General features: G+C 43.1%; 1 pseudogene across 1 annotated transcript; it reads left to right on the top strand.

The window, feature by feature from the left end:
• Positions 1 to 17,885: 17,885 nt before the first annotated feature.
• LOC308125945 (putative nuclease HARBI1) lies at positions 17,886 to 18,573 on the top strand (annotated as a pseudogene). Its single transcript has one exon. The product of its transcript is annotated as a putative nuclease HARBI1 (transcript).
• Positions 18,574 to 19,091: the final 518 nt, after the last annotated feature.

Raw genomic sequence — 19,091 nt, forward strand, 5'->3', positions numbered from 1 at the left:
AATCATGAGGCACCCTGGGTGCTGCAGCTGCGCCAATATTGAGCAAATGGGCCCCGCGTCAGTGCAGCCGGGCGGGGGCGGCTGCTGGGGCGGCTGCTGGGGTGGGTGGGGGGATGGGTGGGGGGATGGGGGGCTATATTGCTCTGTGAGCCTCGGTGCCTGTCACACACTGGAAAGGAGAGTGGAGGGACCTTTGAAAACAGGAGGCTTGAGAATTACGGAAATTGGATCAAATTTTGAAAAATGGCTCTCAATTCGAACGCTCCGCAACCCCGACTCACGCTCCCTCACATTTCATTCACTACCCCCGACCGCTCGGTATTCTGTTCCATTGGTAAACAAGCTAATAAAAAAGAAGGCAGCGACAGCAGGAATATGAAATGCAGCAGCCCTCTGCTCAGACACATGTTCAACAGCCAGGCACGTTCATCACTGAACACTGTACGCTGTGAAAACAAGCGCAGGCTGCCGCCTCGTCCACGGTCTTATGAATGTTTCTTCACACTTCTCAAAGAGACGAACACGCTCACATTAAATCGCTGCTTACATTCATGCAATTTGCAATTGTGTAAAATTCTGGTTTAATTAATTGTCTTGACTGTTACTGAATCTCAAGATGAGAACAAAAGTCTATAGCTGTTCTATTGTAAAAAGTCCAATGGCGAGGGATTAGGGAAACGCCGATCAGCGTTTTTTCACTTCCCATCCTGATACCTGAATTTGGATATCTACCGATACCTATACTACTGCAATACCAGAGTCCTGTTTGATTTAATATTATTATTATCATTATTGTTGATTTTATATGAGGCTGTAATAAACTCCTCTACAGTAAAGTATTAAATGTACTAATGTATACATGTATTCTCTCAAAGGGCAACTTGAGGTTAGTATCAGGACAGAAAAGGAAGCAGTACAAAGTATTTTAGCTCCATTTGGACAATGTGGGGGTCTGCGTGACGTCATCATCTCATAATAAACTAGTTCTACCTTTAAAAGCTCAGAATCACTTTATTAGTTTCTGGAGAAATTCTTTAGCAAGGCAGCAGCAACACAATGTTTCCAGCTCGAACGCAGCTCCAAACATTGGGACTACTTTCAGGGAGTTTAGCGTGGAGTAGGACGCAGCTTCATGGAGGAGTGAATCGCCTGCTCCAGCGGAGGAGCTGCTGTTCGTTGTTTTGATGCTGCGGTCAGCGCTGTTCTGCTCAGAGAGCTGGAGTTTTAAAACGCTGGCGTCTGGCGGCAGAGCGCCGCCTCGCCGTACAACTGCTTTACAAACATCCACATTGCTGTGTTGCTTTGAAAACATTGCACGTTGCTGCGTTGCTTTGCGGTGTTTTGAGCCTAAAATCCGTCCAAACAGCGACATGTTGTCATGAACAGTTGGATAGCACAGTGCTGCTATGCTAGCTCATGACTCATTACTCCAGGTCTCATTGAGACCCGCCTCCCTTCAGGAAATCCAGTCCACAGTTTGCAGCCAGCGAGCAGAGCAGCAGCAGGGAAACACTGGGGAGTCATTTCAGTAACAGTGAAGCAGACGAGGCTTCATGGATCAGAAACATCAGCAGGTTGGATCGGAAATTTCTGATCCTTGGATTACGTTGGGATTGGAACCCGATACGATACTGGATCGGATCGGCCCCATCCCTACTAGAGATACACCACTTTTTATAGTTTTTATCAGTGTATCCTGATGCAGAGCACCAATACGAGTATTTATTAAATGCCATGAACCCTAATTCATACTCCATATACAATTAATATAAAAAAGCTATTCATCACCATGAACCACCTCCGCACAGCCTCTGCATAGCATCTATCTACACACTGCGCTACGCTACTGGAGATTCTAGATGAGGAACCGAGCTGTTAATGAGTGTATCAGTCAGACTTTCATCATGTTTAGCATGTAGCATGTAGCATCTCTGGTGAGTGAGCCCTGAAACTCTTTAGCATGTAGCATGTAGCACGACTCAGAGTTTTGTACTGATCAGTTAAACTACTGAGCGACGTCGTTCTGACTCTGCTGGTCCAAATGTCTCTGGTGATGAAGTTGCTGGTGCTGAAGTTGCTGGTGATGAAGTTGCTGGTGATGAAGTTGCTGGTGTTTGTCTTACTTTTTTCATTCTCATTAATATTAAAGAGTCTCCAAACTGTGGACATTGCTTGTGAACTCTTGCCTTACCTGCGGGCAATATTGCTGACACATGACATCCCAGAGTACTCATCAGGTTGTATCTGGGTCTTTTCCCCAGCAGAGTACTCTGTGCAGTATCAGCCCCGATACCAGACACTTGTCTCGGTATCGGTGCATCACTCGCCATTAGAATAATTCTAGCAGTGCAAACAAAGCTTAAAAAGATTCCTCTTGGTCTCTATTTGTCCAGAATCGGCATCGTTGTGTCATGTACTGGGATGTTGTTAGGTCATGTCAGGTTTGGAGGTGTGGGTCTAACGGGTGATACATCGTTAGTTTTAAGATCCAGGTCAGGTCTTGTTTTAGTCCTCGTCAGTCGGAGTTGACATGTTGATGTATCTTGCTGTGCTCGATGTCCTGATTCTCCTCCTCTTCCAGGGGTCCTGTTGCTTTGTCCTGGTTGTCAACAAGTGTCTGCTGTCTTCTAAATGTGCAGCACATGAATGTAAAGTGCTTCACTTTGTTCCGTGAAAAAGTAAAAGACCTGATTTTGTGCCACTGCAGCGAGAATCCTGACAGGAACCAGCAGGAGACCACGTCACTCCAACATTAACGTCTCTTCATTGGCTTCATGTTTTCTAGAATAGAGTTTAAAATCCTTCTTTTAACCTATAAAGCTCTTAGCAGCCAGGCTGCATCATGTCTTAAGAAGCTGCTAGTCCCATATTACCCAGAAGAACACTTGGTTCTCACAGTGCTGCCCCCTGGAGGTTCCTCGGTTTTCTAAAAGTAGAATGGAGGCAGAGCGTTCAGCTCTCATGTGGAACCTGTTTCAGTTAGGAAGGCTGACACAGTTTCTATTTTGAAGGTTGGATTCACGACGTTTCTATTCCATGACGTTTACAGTTAGAGCTGCTTCAGGACCGTTTTCTAGTGAAGCTGCTGGAGGTTTAGACTGACGGAGGACCTGAGCTGGAGGTTTGGACTGACGGAGGACCTGAGCTGGAGGTTTGGACTGACGGAGGACCTGAGCTGGAGGTTTAGACTGACGGAGGACCTGAGCTTCTCTCCTTTCTCACTCACCAAGTGTCTCTGAGCGTGGAAGTGGAAGTTCATGAGCCTCCTGCACTCGTCCGCCTGCAGCCACGTCTGTCCTCCGTTTCTCTCCTTCCATCCTCTAACCCCAACTGGAACAACAGAAAGTCTCCTCCTCTGAGCCTGGTTCTGCAGGTTTCTTCCTGTTAAAAGTGACTTCTTCCTTTCCTCCGTCTCCTCTACCTGCTCATGTGGAATTGTTGGTTTTTCACTGTAACAGTGTCTTGAAATGACTGAGTTGTATTTAGAGCTGTAGAATTAAAACTGAATTGAATTGAATTGAATTAGAATTAGAATTAGAATTACAGTTAGAATTAGAATTGGATTGAATGAGCTTGCTCGCCTTTACAGTTGAATTCAGTCATGAATTGATGAATGCAGTCGTGTGTTTTATCTTATTTCCTCTGGTGGAGAAAATGGGTATCGGTGTTACTTTTAATGAGCAGATTTGACTCTTTAGCGTTCTGATTGAAGTCAACATGTCGTGTGTTTGACACCGTTGCTTTAGCCTCTTCATCAACTGAAACGTGTTTGATCAAGAGGACGAAGGGTGCTGAGCTATTTTCTATCTATTAGTTTGAATAGAATTCTTTCCCAGCACATGACAAAAAAAAGTCCCACACAGAGAGAGATGATTCCCTTCTGCTTCTTTGTGTGTGAATCATTCCAATTCTACAGAAATCCTTCAAATGAAAGAGAAACGTGAAAATCTGCACAGAGCTCATATCCACTGAAGCACAGAGAAATTCACAAACACGTTAATGACTCAATTCTACGAAGAGAGGAACGGTTGAGGGGAGAACTGTTGCATGGGGACAGTTTGAGACGCCGACGGGAGACGCTGTGGAAATGAAGCTCAGTGAGTGACAGAGACCAGCAGTCGGTTCTGAGAGGCAGAGCGATTCTCCGCTGGGTATCATGTTTTTAGATAGGCAGGAGAAGAGCACCGTGATGTCTCACCAACAGATTATAACAGCATTAGCAGCAAATATCAGCTTTCATCACACATCAGGGAGAGCATCAGAGGCGACATCAGACAATCACATTCACTTTAATACTGTGCCATTAACTAAACAGCTTTCCCATAAACTATTAAGCTCCTTGTGCTTTTAGCATCATCACGTTTATTATATCTTATTGTAGTAATTATCGTTATGTGCTTATTATGCCGTATAATGCTTTACGAGCACCACTCTGAGTACAGTGATGCACATTCTAGTTTGATGGCTGATCTGAAGTGTTGCACTCACTGGATAAGTTCCTCAACGACCCAGGTAGCAGCGAGCTCTCTGTCGGAAAAATCTACTCACGTAATCCCCAAAATAGGTAGACAGCATCTCTATTGAATCAGCAAGAGATGCATCGATAATACTTTTTTAAAGGATAGCTACTTTAGCTACTCAAAATTGTACCTTCAGCTATTTACCAATTCTGAGTACTGATAGGAGTACTGAGTCATACGCCATACGCAAATGACATGCAGAGGCTATGCATTATTGGGAACTGCCTCAACACAGCATCTTTGTCGACGCTACGTCACCAACAGCCTCACAGTCTAGATATAGCATAGCTCAGTGCGTAGCATCAATCTACAAACTGCGCTATGCTACTGGAGAATGTGGACTGAGGGACGAAGCTGTTAATGAGAGTATCAGTCACTTTAACCATGTTTAGCATGTAACAACGCTGGAGTGTGAGCCTGAAACTCTTTAGCATGTAGCATGTAGCATTTCTGGTGCATGAGCCTGAAACTCTTTAGCATGTAGCATGTAGCACAGGGGTCCTCTAGGTTTTAGCTCTCTCCCAGTTGCAACACACCTGAATGCAATAAGGGTGTCGCAGTTCGACTTGAACGATGACATCAACATTAGACTGAGGTGTGCTGAAGCGGGGAGACATCCAAAATGTGCCGGATACCGGCTCTCGAATTGAGGTGAGGTCCTCTGATGTAGCATGTAGCATGTAGCTCGGAGTTTCGTGCTGATCGGCTAAACTACTGAGCGACGTCGTTCTAACTCTGCTGGTCCAGATGTCTCTGGTGATGAAGTTGCTGGTGTTGCACCAACAATCTTTCTCCTCCTCTTCATATTTCATCTGAACATAATTTACAGTTTGAATTACTTTAGTCGTTCAGAGTAATATTAATGAATCTACAAACCGTGCTCTCTTGTGTACCTGCGGGGACGTTACAGATGACGTCACGTGGTATTCACTGAGCTGTATCGGGAGTCTTTTTCCTCGGAGTGTAGTATCATACCCGATACTGATATTGATATGATATCGGTGAATCCCCATCAGCAGTACTTGGTCATACATCTCAGAAGACACTTGGCCCAGGTGTATTCATCATCTCTGGACTCGGCTGGCTCGTGGAGGCAAGCTGACCTGAGTCAACTGTGTTAAGATCCTGAGTTTGAAGGCGCCTGAAAACTTTGACTTCGGCCCCGATCACACCACAAAGTTAAATAGCATAAACACTGACAACAATGTAGTTAGCACACCAGGCCACTAGTTGGTGATGTTGGTTGTTTTTGTAATGAAACCACACACACATGCAGCAGAAAACAATACACTATAAACGTTAACAATGGGAGTACCCGCAACAACAGTTTTGTATTTTAACTTTCACTTCACAAGTTGTCTTATAAAAAGGTTTGTTCATGACCTGCGACTCGTTTCATTAAAAAACAAACAAACAAACAAACAGTAAATTTGACTCCAGGATGTTACTCCTGATCAAACTGAGATTGTGTGTGTGTGTGTGTGTGTGTGTGTGTGTGTGTGTGTGTGTGTGTGTGTGTGCTCTGAGCAGGCTCCCACAGTGATGTCTAACCTCAGGTTACATGTAAATACATATAAACATAAAAGTATCTTAACATCGCCTCATGTGTGACATGAGAATCAGGATGCTGAACGTCTCCTCTGTTCGCTGCTTGTGTCTCTGAGATAATGAGCAGGAAGCTTCTGTTCTGGGGAGGAGAACTAGTTCAGTGTGAACCGTGTCAGTGGTTCCCAAACTTTTTAATGTTTTAAAATATCACATCAGAAGTTAAACTATTAAAATCATTGCTTTGATCGTCATTTTATATATAAAAATATTAAAATCAAATCATGAAATTTAGGAAACGTTCATTACATGATCTTAATGAGGCGATCCCATGAATTGTGATTTTGTCTTCTGGGTGTCAGGTCTCTGTGTCTGTCCCTGTGTGTCTCACCTCGTGTTTCCAATTAACCAATGACCTTCTCCCTCTGTGTGCTCCCGTCGTCGTGTTCCACCTGTGTCCACCCCTTCCTCGTGTATTTAAACCCCTCTCCCTCTGTTGCCCTTGTTGGATCGTCATGTCGCTCCTCTCGGCGCCCTTGTGTCCCTTGTGTCCCTTGTGTCCCTTGTGTTCCCTGGACTTCAATAAACTGTTTTCTATGGCACTCGGTGTGTGTCTGCCCTTGGGTCCATCCACACACCACCTGCAGTCCCCGACACTGGAGGTAACTTCAGGATTAACCCTGGTTTTCTGTACTGTGATGCTGCTTGACTTCTTCCTGGGATAAATCACCATGGTAACTTACTCTGAACCTCTAATCTGTTGAGATCAACCAGTTTAACAGCACATCCTCTTGACTAATCATTCAAACAGGAAGCGAAAGGACGACAGCCTGGCCGTGTGCCGCCGTCCCACATGGACCAACAAAGCAAAGTACAAATATTGTTCTCAAATACCCGGCACAAACTAGAAACTATATACAATAACAAGAGCTGGAGCACAATCCACCATTCACTGTGCACACTGTGGATATACACCATACTATGTTCCAATAATAAGATACAAGTCATAATGAGATATGCCACCAACACATGAAAATAAATGAGATTAAACCTTCTGACCGTCACACAAGCCCTCTGCTCTGCCCGTTTCTCACTGCCTGTTTTAGTGACGTAACATGCAGTGCAGTCAGCATTAACATTTATACTCACATTGCAACAGTGAATGATGCTTTTCATCCCCGGCAGTGAACCTGTACCTCAGACGTACCTCTTAATGAGAAGTACACAAATACTCTGTGTGTGGTCGCACTAAACCTCAGGCCACGTTTACAGGTACCCAGGTTTTTACAAAAACAGATATTTCCGCCTTCTACTTTTGCAAATAATTCTTCACTTACACCTGATCGTTTACAAAAAAGACTTCATTTATAATGGACCTGCATATACACTCTAGGTGGTGCTGCAGAATCAATTGATACTAGTCAGCTTAATAAGGTGACATGTTGGATTCCTCCAGTATCCGGAGGAGCAGGAGCATCCACCTCTACAACTCAGAGTTATATACAAGTCTATGAGAAGGAATCGACATTAATATTTCTATGTACTCCGTGTATTCTTGTATGTTTTTATTTGGGGAGTGACAGCGCCCCTAAAGGCCTGGCATATGTATTACATGCCCTTAAGCATCGTGTTGACCAGTGTTCAGTGAGTTTTTTAGGAGAATGCCAGGGAGAAAAAGATCAATGTGGCTCAGGTGGACAGGACCTGAGTGTCTCAGTCCTCTTGTTAACATTTATCTCAGCAAAAATAACATTGTTTATTTAAAGAAAAGGGGATTAGTACTGTTCCCCTCCACGTGAAGAGAAATGTGCTTTAAAACAACGAACTGTAATTCATCTTTTCTTTTTCTGCCAACAGACTTTAAGAATCCTTCAAGGACACACACACACACACACACACACACACACACACACACACACACACACACACACACACACACACACACACACACACACACACGTGCATCACTCTGACAGAAAGCTGAAAGGACAAAATGAGGGAATCCAAATGTCAGGCTGGAGGGTCGGTGTGAAACACGACAGAGGAGACTGTGTCTTTAGCACCGAGGGGCGCCGGCGCCGCGATTTTAATAAATGGGTTCTCTGACCTGCAGAAATATTCATTCTCAGACAAGATGACATTTTATCTTCCTGCCGGTTTCCATGACAGAAGTGACATTTGATGACATTACTGTTCTGTTTAAATGTTTCCATTTCAAGCACGCGATGCCAAATTACCACCTGCAGCACCGTGTGTGTGTGTGTGTGTGTGTGTGTGTGTGTGTGTGTGTGTGTGTGTGTGTGTGTGTGTGTGTGTGTGTGTGTGTGTGTGTGTGTGTGTGTGTGTGTGTGTGTGTGTGTGTGTGTGTGTGAGTACACTTTCATCAGTTGTTCAGTTGGTCATATGACTTCTCTCTCCTGGTGCCTGACGGCTCTGAGCAGCGTTGTTGTATAAACGACCTCCAGAAGCACAACAGAAGTTTTGCCTTTTCACTGGTAATCTTTGTAAACTGAGACCATTTCCAGGATGTACTCCCGTCTCTCTCATCTTCAGCTAAAGGAAGCATCGTCAGTAAAGGTGAGCTTCCAGGTTGTTTCCTCTGGAGCTGAAGCCAGTTTGGCACAGGGAGGGTGAGACGTTTGTGTCACATTTTGCTGAATTCTCACAAAAAATCAGATTGTAACTCCTGAAGTCTTCTTAGTCAGTGTGCTGACCTGAGAGCTGGTTTCAGAACTGACCCGCCCACTAAGCCCCACCACATTGTTTTCCTCCGTATCACATTTGACAGGCCTGCCCCCCCCCCCCCCCCCCCCCCCCGTTAATAACAATATGGCTTGTAGCCGCGGTGCAGTGTGTGAGTATCTCCTGAGCAGTGAGCTGCGCTGATAAACGGCAGTGATTTGACAGTTTGCTTATTTGCCTCTCCCTCAGAGGGACCCTCATCAGCTAATTTCAACATGGCAGCCTCAGAAGCGCCGCTCTTTGGGGAAATGTCATTTTTAATTAAATCCCAGGTCCTTTAAGATAAGCAGTTAGGCGTTCGTCTCACCCGGGGCGTGACGTTGTCAGGAGCCCGGGAGCATGACGTATGTCTGTCAACATTAATCATTATGCTAAAACTGCCTGATTCTTTTCTTCTGCCTCCCAGAGCTGCAGGAGTCCAGAGTTTCCAAAAACAGAGTCATCACCAGGTCCAGAGAGACGGGGGGCGGGGGGGGGGGGATCACTTTACATGTCAGACAAAAAGCCAAGATGGTGGCTGGGCAAAAGCTTTATTTTTCCTATGATTGATCAAGTGATAATTTTTTTCGATAATTAATTAATCTCCCATTATTTGATTAATATATCAATTTACACTTTGTGAATATAAAAACTCTTTGATTCTTGTAACATTTCAATGTTTATTCGACTTTTCTTTCATGCATTTGTAATATAGTATTGTTCCTAAGATCTCTGTAAATTCCAAAATAAAATTCAAGCACGAATTAAGTAGTGCAAAATAATAATAATTGGAGTGAACAACTACATGCATGATGAAACAACTGATCACCATTTGACAAAGAGTCCAACCTGGATTATCAGACAGTGCTGGGCTGACGGCTTTTCTCGTGTGTCTGGAGAACTAATTGTCTGGATGATAAAACTCGTGTAACAAAGTGTGTCGGAAATAAACACTGATATCAGGTTCAACAGCGGCGTGTTTTTCCTTTTAAACTTTAACTGAGATGAAAACAAGTTTGTGCTTGTACCAATACAGTGCACAGAACTGGGCTGCAGACCGGTACTGGTCCGTGGATCATTTGCTCCCGGGCCTCAAAGAGAGTAAAGACTTTTATTTTGAAAATGCTCATTTAAGTTTCCAATAGTTTGCACTGAGTTTTATTTTGAAGAAGTCTTCACTTCCGTCAGCGCTTCTTTCCTGAGCTTAACTCCACCTGTTTTACTTTCATACGTCATTAAACCTCATTAAGACATTTTCATCCTTCGTCCTGACAATTTGCAGACAATCATGTTGCTTAAAACCGCCTGTGGTGCAGAAAAGGTTGAGGAGCTCTGCTCTACAACGCCTCCAGGATAAAATCTGGGACAACGCACCTGACAACTAACTAATCGGGTTGGTCATGGTCGGACTGTAGTAACCAACATATCAGCACCGTGACGGAGCAACAGACAACTTGGTGAAGGTTTCTTTAGTTGTGGAAACTTCCAGGAGTCTCTCCAGTGCTACTGTCACACGAGTCATTTTCTAATGCACATTTCAACCTAAACAATTCTTCTAGGCTTGTACCGCCTTTATAACAAACGAAGAAGAAGCCGCAGCTGACGACCCAATCAGGGACTGGAGACAGACGTTGGAGATTTGCACGAAAACTATGACTGGTGTAAAGATCAACTTTCAACTGGCCAGCGATCTGCCGGTCGATTGTGATGGACGGGTTGAAGGCCGCTGCCATAAACCATGTGGCTCCAGAGCCACGCCCGGCCCTGAAACAAAGACCAAATCTCAGGTTTGGCAGGACCTCGAAAGCCGTTTCTTCAACTGAACCAACTCCACAAAAGCCAGGTTCTGTTTGCGGCTCTGATCCTCAGGCCAGAGCAACACTGATGGCTGAGTTAAGGTGGGCTTCAGACGCACGCCACCTCGCCAGGACAAAACCGTAAGAGAGCTTTGTCTGGGCAGAGGACTCAGATTAGCCTGAAAGCTAATGTGCCGTGTGTTTTTACTGTGTCTAGTTAAACCCAGGTTAACTAGACACCCTGTGTTTATTTAAACTGCGGCTGCAGAAGCACAGAGTTACTGTTCCGTCCACACACATCGTCCTCGCGCTCGATTTCTCCGTCTGCCTCACCTCAGACTCGGGCTGCCAACTCCCTGAAAATAAAATAAGGTTGACCTCAGCGGCAGGCCGGCCGACCCGGTGGCGTTCACCATTCCTGGCGAGGGGAATTTTTTTGCTCTTTTTTTTCTGTGTGTTTTACCATCTGACTTGAACCTGAATTTTAGTAGATGCATATTATATTTTATATGAACACATTGAAAACTAGCAATTTATTTTTATTGCAGGTTTTCCATCCAATAAAGTTTCTCCAACTCAATTTGTGTTTGTTTCTGCACAACAATCTAACTAAATGTTTTCATATTGTCCCAGACCAAACAAATACGCATATATGTAATCTAATTTATATATTCATGACTATTATATTCAATTAAAGCGTTTCAACAAATTATTAGCATTGTAGTAATTATATCATTTTTCATTTGGTTAACCCAAAAAGGCATAATTGAGAATTAATTTAGTTTTCTTAAATTACAAAGAAACACGAGAGTCAACCTGGTTGAGGTTTTTTCTTTCACTCACTCACTCACTCACTCACTCACTCACTCACTCACTCACTCACTGGTAGTCTCACACACACATACTTACTTAGGTCCTCTTTGGGGACGCATGTTTCAATACCCTACCTTTGAGGACACCACTTTCTAAACGGTTTAGAGAGACAGTGACAAGTGGAGTGTAGCAGGGTAGTACCCAGATTATGAAAATCAGGTGGGAATTCAGTTACATACTACTTTTTTCCAACCAGAATTTGTGCCTTTAGGTTGGGGAGGTCCCCAATTTGAATGTCACTTTTGGGAACTCCAGCTATACACAAATACAGAAACACATTTGGGTACTTGGTTTCTCTTTGGGGACCCGGGCCTTTAACTTTTATAATCTGCATGCACTTTAAGATTTGTTTGGACAAAGGCAATAGTTATATTCTGATTCTAATTAGAGCTGCAATGGGACAGTGAAAATGGAGCAGACTGAAGAGCAGCAAAGCAACACACCGACAATCCAGAGGCCCCTTTTTAAAGCTACAGTCTCCTCCAAAAGTATTGGAACAGCAAGCTCAATTCCTTTGTTTTTGTAGTATACTGAAGACATTTGGGTTTCAGATCAAAACATGAATATGAGACATAAGTTCTGAATTCCAGCTTTTATTTCATGGTATTTACATCTAGATGTGTTAAACAACTCAGGACAGAGCATCTTTTCTTTGAACCAACCCACTTTTCAAGTGAGCAAATCTATTGGAACATCCATCCATTTTCTCCAGCTTATCCGTTTCTGGGTTGTGGAGGTGACAGTCTGAGCACCGTCACCCAGATCCCATTAAGAACCTTCCTGCAGGTGGTGAGCCCATGGGAAGGTGGCACCCGGCATGGGACACAAACCCACTACCCTGAGATTGTGAGTCTCAAGCTCTACCAACTGAGCTAGCCGGGGGTCAGTATTGGAACAGAGATTGTTTAATTAACTTAAAGCAAATAACATTTAATATTTGGTGGTATAACCCGAACTTGCAATAACTGCATCAAGCCTGCGACCCATTGACGTCACCAGACTGTTGCATTCTTTATTTGAAATGCTTTTCCAGGCCTTTACTGCAGCCTCTTTCAGTTCTTGTTTGTTTCTGGAGGTTTGTCCCTTCAGTCTCCTCTTCAGGAGGTACAATGCACGCTCTATTGGGTCAAGGTCCAGTGATTGACTTGGCCAGTCTAAGATCTTCCACCTGTTCCCCCTGATGAAGTCCTTTGTTGTGTTGGCAGTGTGTTTTGGGTCATTGTCTTGTTGCGTGATGAAGCTTCTCCCGATTAGTTTGGATTCATTTTTCCATAAATTGCCAGACAAAATGGTTTTGTAGACTTCAGAATTCATTCTGCTGCTACCATCATGAGTTACATCATCAATAAAGACGAGTGAGCCTGTTCCAGAAGCAGACATGCAAGCCCAAGCCATGACATTACCTCCAACATGCATCACAGATGAGCTTGTGTGTTTTGGATCATAGGCAGATCCTTTCTTTCTCCATCACTTTGGTAGAAGTTAATCTTGGTCTTATCAGTCCATAAACTTTGTTCCAAAACATTTGTGGCTCATCTCTGTACTTCTTTGTAAAATCCAATCTGGCCTTCAGATTCTTTTTGCTGATGAATTGTTTGCATCTCGTGGTATGGCCTCTATATTTCTTCTCTCAAAGTCTTCTTCGAACAGTGGATTGTGATACCTTCACTCCTGCCCTGTGGAGGTTGGCAGTGATGTCACTGACTGTTGTCTTTGTGTGTTTCTTCACAGCTGTTGATACCCTTGGCTGACCTGTTTGATGTCGGTTGCTCAGTACACCAGTAGTTTCTTTCTTTTTCAGGACATTCCAAATTATTGTATTAGCTATGCCCAATGTTTGTGCAGTAGCTCTGATCGATTTTCTCTCTTCTCTCAGCTTCAAAGCGGTTTTCTTTTCTCCCATAGACGGCTCTCTCTTCTTCATGTTTGCTTAACAGAAAATGCAGTTTTCACAGGTGAAACCCAAAGCCAAAAACAAGCACTATCTAATGTTTAAGCAACCAATCTAAAAGGCAACACCTCAGCGACTAGAAACAGCCATGTTCCAATACTTTTGCTCACTTGAAAAGTGGGTTGGTTCAAACAAAAGATGCTCTGTCCTGAGTTGTTTAACAGATGTAGATGTAAATACCATGAAATAAAAGCTGGAATTCTGAACTTTTGTCTCATATTCATGTTTTGATCTGAAACCCAAATGTCTTCAGTATACTACAAAAACAAAGGAAGTGACCTTGCTGTTCCAATACTTTTGGAGGGGACTGTATATATCTAAGACCATTTCAGTCAGCTAACCCAAACTCACATTAAAATGGGAACTCTGCAGATCAGTGGTTCACAAAACATCCTAAGGCTAAAAGAAGCTCTCAGTGATGTCACAGTTAAAAAGAATCTTAGAATCCCTTGAATTTCAAGATTTTTCATAGAATATTTCCTTACTAAGATAAAAGTGATTCACAAAACATCTTAAGCCCTAAAAGAGCTCATAAGGTAGAAAAAGTTAAGAGTAGTGAGGAGGACTTAAGAGTTTCTTAAGGAGACAAGATGGTGGAAAGACAAAGAGAAAGGAAAGATGTTCTCCGTTTGTTTAACAGCAGTGATTTAATGACGCTACAGGAAGAATGTTTGTGGTCGACCTCATCAGAGAAAAGTTTACTTCTTCCACAGCGAAGCAAGGCAGTAACTCCTGAGATGAAGGTGATAACCACACAGTGTACCTGTCTACAGGTGATAACCACACTGTGTACCTGTCTACAGGTGAGCTGCAGCAGTGTAGCAGTGATGACTGGGTCTGTCCCAACCCTCCGTCAGCAGAGTGTCCGTCTGACCACTACCGTTCTTTCACAGCCCCACATTGGTGGTAAATCACAGGAAGTGGTGACGCTGCGTCTCCTCCACCATTAATATCATTCTAATACATTAAGAGGTCAAAATAACCAGCATGGACAGAAAAGAGAACAATAATCAAACCAATGTAATAATCAGCATGTGAACAAGGAAAGTTCAATCATTTTAAGATGTGTACAAATTAATTACATTTTTTCAGAGTTTCATCATCATGACATAAAGTAATTTTCATGATGACACATTTTTAATATTTGAAGGGTTAATTTTACTCTCCATTCATTACGAGGAGCACAGAGGCTTTTTTTCTTTCTTCCTTTCTCTAACAACCAATCAGCTCTCAGCAGCCTGCATCATACAGAGCAACAGGGTCGACCACTCCTCCTCACTAAGATCAAAGTTGCTGTCAACTCCTTGATCAGAGTTGCTCTTAGAAACTTCCTCAATCACTTTGAAGCTGAGATTCCTTACTAGGAACTTTTAGTCTAAGTTAGGAGCTCTGAGACTCTGAGACGCTTCGTTAATACGGGCTCTGGTGTTCACAAGAACAGGACCACTCACGGCTCTCTTGGAGACATGACTCTCCTATCGCCACCAGAACGTGATAGGGTCGTAAATTGTCCACTGTGAGGAGAACCACACCTCTGGAGTGACTGATCTCTCTAACACAGAACCGTCTACACAGGATTGAATAAAACGGTTTAAATCAGAGGATTAGAGAAATGCAGCATCACTGAAGTGATGATCCCTGAAATCTGGACTCAATTTGTGATGCCAGGTAGAGTCGGACCAGTATGGAAGAATACACTGAATCTGAAGTGTTTATTTGAAGGTGAACACGAGAGACGAACACCTTCTTCTCTCTGTCCCAGACCACAGCTATAAAGGCAGAGAGAGACGCTTACCTTAGGCATTTCCTATATCAGTTTTATTTCCTTATGTAGCCAGGTTGAAAATAGTTTAAAAGAATGTTTTTTTTCCATGTATTTCATTTGAGTTAAAATGTCAATTTCAAGTCTGTGATTTTTTAGTTCCTTTTTATTTCATTTGAAGCAATGCTTCATGTTGTTCTGCTTTGATTCGTTGTGTGAACCTTCGCCTGTGACGGGGAAAGGAGCGTCAGAGATCAGGTGAAGGGAGTTGTTGATTTAATTAGAAGGTCAGCTGGAGACTCGAGGGGCGTTGGCGATCGAGACACACCGGTCCGGACACAGGGAAGCAGGCGGGTGTTTTGCGTGCCCGGGTGGACAGATCTGTCGGTGAGACGATCTGGGAGAGGACGGTAAAAGGACAGCTGGATGTGCAACAGATAACTTCCACCCGAAGTTGCGATCTGTGGCTTTGACAGCTGGAGGATGACTCACTAGTTCAGTGAGTGATTAATTCACCTCACCATCGGCCAGCGGCTTCAGAGGCAGCCACCACAGCTGAGCAGGTAGCTCACCCTGCTGTGTCCCACCTGGAGACAGCGAGACGCAACCAGATAGCTCTGAGTGAGCGGAAAACTCAGAGTTCCTCTGGCAACTGGGAGAACGCTCCGCTGGTGCTGCAGTGTCGCTGATCAGCTGTTCCCGGGTGTCGTCGATCAGCTGTTCCCGGGTGTCGTCGATCAGCTGTTCCCGGACTGAGCCTGTCAGACGGGTAGGAGTGAATCCTTCCAGTTCTGTGGGACCAGGTACCACTTTGTTTTGTTTTTTCTCCTCCTCAGTGAGGAGAGGACTGAGGATATTCCTTATTTTGATGTGTGGAATCCCGGGCAACGAAGCAGGCCTGCACTTTGAGTGTTTGGGTTATAATTATTACGGACTAATTACCAGTGTGCACACTTTGATAGAAAATACATTTTATTTAACCCGATTATATCAATTGGCTAATTTTGAGTTATTGTGAATTGTTGCCAGTATCTTTTGTTTACGCACCTGTTTAATGGAGTTTGTTTTTTTTATTAAAGTGGGAATGATTTTAGTTAACTGTTTTCCAGGAAGTATTGATTTCAAATAAGTAGTTGTGCCGTTAGTGTAAACAATATCAGAAGCCCAAGCACAGAAAGACACAAAAGATAGTCAAATGAGACTTATCAAAATACAAGAGTTATGTGTCACAGAACTCAGAGCCCTTTCCAATAGAGAATAGGAATAGCTGGGCTACACTTATGATTTAATAAGTATGCCTGTATTTTTAGTAATAAGTTTACTTTCATGTATCCTGAAATTCGAGCGTGTATGCTTTTTTACACTTTTTATATCATGAGAAACAGTAACAGAGTAAACAAATTATGTTTGAATTGTTTTTTTAATCACTGATTCAGTGGTATTTCCGATCATCATAATAACTTACCGATTCGATTTGTATCTTTAGGAAATCACCTTGAATTACGTTCTTAAGGTATTTGATCTCTGACCTCTCATGTACACTGAAGCTTAAGACCACACCTTGAGAGGAACACATTCAGGATTGGTTAGATGCTGATTTGAATTTGGTTCCCAAACTTTCTGTGTTGTTACGACTGGATTTAAGCTGCAACAAAGGAGGAGAGGCCCAGAGGGGTTTGACTGCACCAAAACATTATTTATTAAGCCAAAGCATGGCCATAACGTGTGACTGTGAGCATCAGTAGTGTGTGTGTAAGGGTATGAATGCTGTAGTCAATTTGTGGTGCATGTTTTCAGAGAACATCAAACCAAAGTATAACAAGTCAGGGTCCCCAAAAGGAACCCTGGTAACGACCAACAAGTGCTTTCTCTATGATCGCTCTATTCATCTATTCGTAGCCTCACCTTAGCTCATAAAAACAATAGATAGGGAAGTATAACTGAATCTTTGAAGCCAAATTCAGAGTCCTAAAGAAACTTGAGGCTTTGCTTAAAGACCTAAAGTTTGATTTTAAATGTGGCTTGAGCTCGATTATTTTATGATGGTTTGAAATATGAAGCCATCTCCATGAGCATTCGCCACAGAACTGCCCAATGCTTCTCAGCAGCAAACCTTCCCAGCGACAAGCCTTTGTACAGCAAAGGTGCGAGCTTGAAAGCTTCCAGTCCTCGTGAGCTAAGCTCAAGTCGACAACAAAAACAGAGAAACATCACAAAAGAAATATGGACCTCATTTGCTGTTAACTGGCATTTTAGTAAAATGAGGGATGATCATATACAAACACACGACGGATGGAATAGCCTCTGAAACCACGGAAATGTATAACTACAGAACAAACATCAATGTCAACTAACGAGTATACTTTCAAATAGATAAACTGCACAATGAATACATTAGAGCTAGGTTTCACAGACAAGACTTCAGCCTAGTCCCAGACTAAAATGCTGTTTGAGCTGGCTTAACTTTAACTTAAAGTTTAAGGATTTAACAAAGACAATTGTAAGAGGGTGGATTAGAGCTACTCTTGGACTAAATTGAAGTTTATATTAATCCTGCAAAGAGGCAGGTTTAACTTCAGCTCAGTACTATTTGTGAAAGGGAGAGCACAGATGGTTTGAGAGCATGGAGTATTTGGAATATCTAAATTAATACCATGTGGATCGGAGAAATCCATTGAATCGGTTTGATGAAATAACTTTTCGTATGTACAAAGAAGATGAGTTTGCTTGAGCCTAGACTTTCCTTCATGTCTCAAAGAGGAAGGCCTGTACCCAGGTTCTGATCACTTTGACATTCTTGGCATCTGGAACCTTTCATGGTGAAACTGGTGATTTGTGTGGTGTCAGTGAAGTATCCATCAGCTCCTGATGCTGAGGAGTACAGGAACCATAAGAACTAGTTTTCCATCAATGTTCAGGCTGTATGCACTCCCAATTTAGAGTTTTCAAAACATTGTTGCCCGTTGGAAAGGAGCAACACATGATTAAAGGATTTTTCACAACTCTTCATTGTGTGCTCAGTTTGAGACAGATCAACATCGTGGACTACTGCTAGATGACAGTGGATATGCTCAGAGGTCCTTCTTGTTCACACCCTGGCCACGTCCCACAACAACTGAGCAGCAAAGATACAGCAGAGCTCATATTCGCACTAGAGGGATGGTTGAGCGTATATTTGGAGTGTGGAAAAATCGATTCCAGTGTTTACGCAATACACTTGAGCCAAGAAGATGCTGCAAGGTGATCATTGCTACAGCTGTGCTGCACAACTATCTGAAGCAGCATACTTGTCCTGACCCTCCAATGGAAGACCAGAATGATCCAGATGTGCCCATGCCGGTGGCAGAAAATAACCAACGAGGACTTGAGATCAGAGCTGCTTTCACATTGCAGCACTTCAGTTAGAAAATAGCTCCATTTACCGTGGAATGCATTGATTATGGCTTCTGTTCACCTTTATACTGTTAGTTGTATACAATATTTATAATTAGTGTGCTGAAAAATGAAATGAGAAACTCAACCAAGGATGTTCTAAAATGTAGGTTGTGGTGACGACAATAAATACTTGTGAAGTGAGAAACAACGTATTTCATTTCATTACATAGCTTTCTCATGCATCTTTCTTTGCGCAGCTCTCTCTTCTATTTTCATATCCAATTTGACCTGCAGAATTTTTATTTTCGTCTCATGCTCTTCTTTCAGAAACTTCATTCTCCGCAGGATTTGCGCCGTGAAAGAATCTTTCCACTTTGGGAGCCGGATGAATAACTTTGCGGATACAGTGCATCCGCAAACTGGTGCCGTGTAAACGGACCCCCCAAAAGTGAAGGAAGTTTTGCGGATACACTCGAATTCGTTGTTGTGTAAACGGGGCCTCAGTCTGTCAGTCAGAGAGCAACGAGAGCTGTTTTTTCATCATGTGT

Source organism: Lipophrys pholis, assembly GCF_963383615.2.
Source record: "Lipophrys pholis genome assembly, chromosome: 20".
In the NCBI taxonomy this organism is placed as follows: Eukaryota; Metazoa; Chordata; class Actinopteri; order Blenniiformes; family Blenniidae; genus Lipophrys; species Lipophrys pholis.